Source organism: Arachis stenosperma, chromosome 3, assembly GCF_014773155.1.
Source record: "Arachis stenosperma cultivar V10309 chromosome 3, arast.V10309.gnm1.PFL2, whole genome shotgun sequence".
Lineage (NCBI taxonomy): Eukaryota > Viridiplantae > Streptophyta > Magnoliopsida > Fabales > Fabaceae > Arachis > Arachis stenosperma.
The window spans coordinates 117,954,696-117,959,598 of NC_080379.1; the positions used below are offsets into that span (position 1 = coordinate 117,954,696).

Below are 4,903 nucleotides of genomic sequence, written 5' to 3' on the forward strand. Positions count from 1 at the left end.
TCTCAGGATCATAAGCTTCTTCCTCAGATGAAGCATCCTTAGTACTGTTTGGTGCATTTTGCATTCCAGACAGACTTTGAGAAATCAGATTGACTTGTTGAGTCAATATTTTATTCTGAGCCAAAATGGCATTCAGAGTGTCAATTTCAAGAACTCCTTTCTTCTGACTAGTCCCATTGTTCACAGGATTCCTTTCAGAAGTGTACATGAATTGGTTATTTGCAACCATTTCAATCAATTCTTGAGCTTCTGCAGGCGTCTTCTTCAGATGAAGAGATCCTCCAGCAGAGCTATCCAAAGACATCTTGGATAGTTCAGAGAGACCATCATAGAAAATACCTATGATGCTCCATTCAGAAAGCATGTCTGAGGGACATCTTCTGATCAATTGTTTGTATCTTTCCCAAGCTTCATAGAGGGATTCTCCATCCTTCTGTCTGAAGGTTTGGACTTCCACTCTAAGCTTACTCCATCTTTGTGGTGGAAAGAACTTTGCCAAGAAGGCATTGACTAGCTTTTCCCAAGAGTCCAGGCTTTCTTTAGGTTGAGAGTCCAACCATATTCTAGCTCTGTCTCTCACAGCAAAAGGGAATAGCATCAGTCTATAGACCTCAGGGTTAACCCCATTAGTCTTGACTGTGTCACAGATTTGCAAGAACTCAGCTAAAAACTAATGAGGATCTTCCATTGGAAGTCCATGAAACTTGCAATTCTGTTGCATTAGAGAAACTAATTGAGGCTTAAGCTCAAAGTTGTTTGCTCCAATGGCAGGGATAGAGATGCTTCTCCCATAGAAATCAGGAGTAGGTGCAGTAAAGTCACCAAGCACCTTCCTTGCATTGTTGGCATTGTTGTTGTTTTCGGCTGCCATTTGTTCTTCTTCCTTGAAGAATTCGGTCAGGTGCTCTAAAGAGAGTTGTGTTTTGGCTTCTCTTAGCTTTCTCTTCAAGGTCCTTTCAGGTTCAGGATCAACCTCAACAAGAATGCCTTTGTCTCTGCTCCTGCTCATATGAAAGAGAAGAGAACAAGAAAGTGTGGAATCCTCTATGTCACAGTATAGAGATTCCTTGAAATGTCAGAGGAAAAGAGAAATAGAAAGAAGAAGGAGAAGATGAATTCGAACTTTAATTAGATAAGGTTCGAATTGTGCATTTAGAAGGAGTGGTACTCCATAAATAGAAGGATGTGGGAAGGAGGGAAGAGATTTTTCGAAAATTCATTAAAATATTTTGAAAACATTTTTGAAAAACATTAATTGATTTTCGAAAATCAAAGTGGGAAAGAAATCAAGTGATTTTTGAAAAAAGATTTTAAAATTAGAAATTAAAAAGATTTGATTGCAAACTATTTTGAAAAAGATGTGGTTAAAAAGATTTAATTGAAAAGTTATGGTTTTAAAAAGATGTGATTGAGAAGATATGATTTGAAAACAATTTTAAAAGATATGATTTGAAAACAATTTGAAAAAGATTTGATTTAAAAAAAAAATTAATGACTTGCCTAACAAGAAAAGATATGATTCAAACATAAAACCTTTCTCAACAGAAAAGGCAACAAATTTGAGATGTCCAATCAAATCATTAATTGTTAGTAAGTATCTTTTAAAAAGGAAAGAAATTGATTTTGAAAACATTTGATTGAAAAGATTTGATTTGAAAAAGATTTGATTTTGAAAAACTAAAAAAAATTGATTTGAAAACAAAATCTTCCCCCTAGCACCATCCTGGCGTTAAACGCCCAGAATGGTATACATTCTGGCGTTTAACGCCCAAAATGCTACCTCTTTGGGCGTTAAACGCCCAACCAGGTGCCCTGGCTGGCGTTTAAACGCCAGTCTGTCTTCTTCACTGGGCATTTTTGAATGCTCAGCTTTTTCTGTGTGATTCCTCTGCAGTATGTTCTGAATCTTCAATTCTCTGTATTATTGACTTGAAAAGACACAAATAAAAAATATTTTTGGATTTTTTTAATAATCAAAATGCAACAAGAATCAAATAACAATGCATGCAAGACACCAAACTTAGCAGTTTGTATACTATTGACACTATATGAGACACATAAACACTCAAGTCAAGAGAATTCAAAGATCAGAGTAAGAAGTCATCAAGAATTACTTGAAGATCCTTAAAACACATGAATGAATGCATGCAATTGACACCAAACTTAAAATGAGACACTAGACTCAAGCAAGAAATATTTTTGGTTTTTATGATTTTCTAATTTTTTTGTGTTTTTCGAAAATTAAGTGAAAACATCAAAATTCTTAATGAGAATTCCAGGAATCAGTGCAATGCTAGTCTAAGACTCCGGTCCAGGAATTAGACATGGCTTCACAGCCAGCCAAGCTTTCAAAGAAAGCTTCGGTCCAAAACACTAGACATGGCCAGAGGCCAGCCAAATCTTAGCAGATCACTGCTCCAAAAGCAAGATCAACAAGCTCTTGTGATGATAAGTTGAAACCTCGGTCCAATGAAATTAGACATGGCTTCTCAGCCAGCCAGATTTCAACAAATCATCATGAAACTCTAGAATTCATCTTCAAGAATTTCGAAAAAAATAATACCTAATCTAAGCAACAAGATGAACCGTCAGTTGTCCAGCCTAAACAATCCCGGGCAATAACACCAAAAACTTAATGTTGTTGCCGGATCTTGGCACTGATGTTACCAAAAGCTTGCTCAAAACTTGAACAATCCCCGGCAACGGCGCCAAAAACTTGGTGCGCGAAATTGTGAACAATACTTTTTCACAACTCAAATAATCCCCGGTAATGGCTCCAAGAACTTGGTGGCTCAATACCATGGCATTACACAACTTCGCACAACTAACCAGCAAGTGCACTGGGTCGTCTAAGTAATAAACCTTACGTGAGTAAGGGTCGATCCCACGGAGATTGTTAGTATTGAAGCAAGCTATGGTCATCTTGTAAATCTTAGTCAGGCAAACTCAGATGTATATGGTGATGAACGAAAATAACATAAAAGATAAGGATAGAGATACTTATGTATATCATTGGTGTAAGAGCTTCAGACAAGTGTATGAAGATGCCTTCCCTTCCGTCTCTCTGCTTTCCTAATGCCTTCATCCAATCCTTCTTACTCCTTTCCATGGCAAGCTCGTGTAAGGTTTCACTGTTGTCAGCAGCTACCTCCCATCCGCGCAGTGAAAGCTAATGCACACACTCTGTCACAGTGCTGCCAATCACCGGTTTGGTTCCCTCCCCTACCGGAATAGAATAACTCTTTTGCGTCTGTCACTAACGCCCAGTAGGTTACAGGTTTGAAGCACGTCACAGTCATTCAGTCATTGAATCCTACTCAGAATACCACAGACAAGGTTTAGACCTTCCGGATTCTCTTGAATGCCGCCATCAGGTCCTGCCTATACCACGAAGATTCCGAAGAATCCAAGAGATATTCACTAAGCCTCAGATGCTTGTAGAACAAGAATGGTTGTCAGTCACCTTGTTCATAGGTGAGAATGATGATGGGCGTCAATCATCACCTTCATCATGTTGAAGAACAAGTGATATCTTGGATAAAGAACAAGCGGAATTGAATGGAAGAACAATAGTAATTGCATTAATACTCGAGGTACAGCAGAGCTCCACACCTTAATCTATGGTGTGTAGAAACTCCACCGTTGAAAATACATAAGCATAAGGTCTAGGTATGGCCGAATGGCCAGCCTCCCAATGATCTAAGATAGCATAAAACTCAAAGATAGCTACCAAGATGTCTTAATACAATAGTAAAAGGTCCTACTTATAGAAAACTAGTACATAGATGAGTAAATGACATAAAAATCCACTTCCGGGCCCACTTGGTGTGTGTTTGGGCTGAGCAATGAAGAAATTTCGTGTAGAGACTCTCCTTGGAGTTAAACGCCAGCTTTAGTGCCAGTTTGGGCGTTTAACTCCCATTTGGGTGCCAGTTCCAGCGTTTAACGCTGGGATTTCTTGAGGTGACTTTGAACGCCGGTTTGGGCCATCAAATCTTGGGCAAAGTATGGACTATCATATATTGCTGGAAAGCCCAGGATGTCTACTTTCCAGCGCCGTTGAGAGCGCGCCAATTGGGCTTCTGTAGCTCCAGAAAATCCACTTCGAGTGCAGGGAGGTCAGAATCCAACAGCATCTGCAGTCCTTTTGAGTCTCTGGATCAGATTTTTGCTCAGGTCCCTCAATTTCAGCCAGAAAATACCTGAAATCACAGAAAAACACACAAACTCATAGTAAATTCCAGAAAAGTGAATTTTAACTAAAAACTAATAAAAATATACTAAAAACTAACTAGATCATATCAAAAACATACTAAAAACAATGCCAAAAAGTATACAAATCATCCGCTCATCAGAAACATTCCTAGAATTTTTCTTTTGTTCCATCCCTCTTCCTCCATAATCAGCTCGCTAACTTTGGTCTCATCACTACTTTTTGCATTCAGAGCCTTGTTCTTTCTGGCAATTCAATTATCTTTCCAAATACACAATTTTGACCTATCTCCTATGTTCCACTTGCCTTTTTCTCTAAGAAGCTCTCTCCTATGCAAAATGCTTCTCCAAATTCATGATGCTCTTTTTTCTTTTTTGCTATCCAGAAATTGCCTTCTGGGAAGTATAATGATCTTAGAATTTGGACCCAAATCAAATTCAGATTTTTGTTGGCTGGTGCATGGAATTGTGATACACAACTCCGATACAACTAACCAGCAAGTGCACTGGGTCGTCCAAGTAATACCTTACGTGAGTAAGAGTTGATCCCACGGAGATTGTTGGCTTGAAGCAAGCTATGGTCATCCTGTAAATATCAGTCGGGCGGATTCAAAATGTTATGAGAGTTTAGATAATTAAAAGATAAATAAAACATGAAATAAGATAGGGATACTTATGCAATTCATTGGTG

At 38.4% G+C, this 4,903-nt stretch overlaps 1 non-coding gene across 1 annotated transcript; it reads left to right on the plus strand.

The window, feature by feature from the left end:
* Positions 1-358: 358 nt before the first annotated feature.
* Positions 359-466, plus strand: LOC130972141 (small nucleolar RNA R71). The gene has a single exon (XR_009083337.1). It is a non-coding gene; the product is annotated as a small nucleolar RNA R71 (small nucleolar RNA).
* The last annotated feature ends 4,437 nt before the right edge of the window (positions 467-4,903 follow it).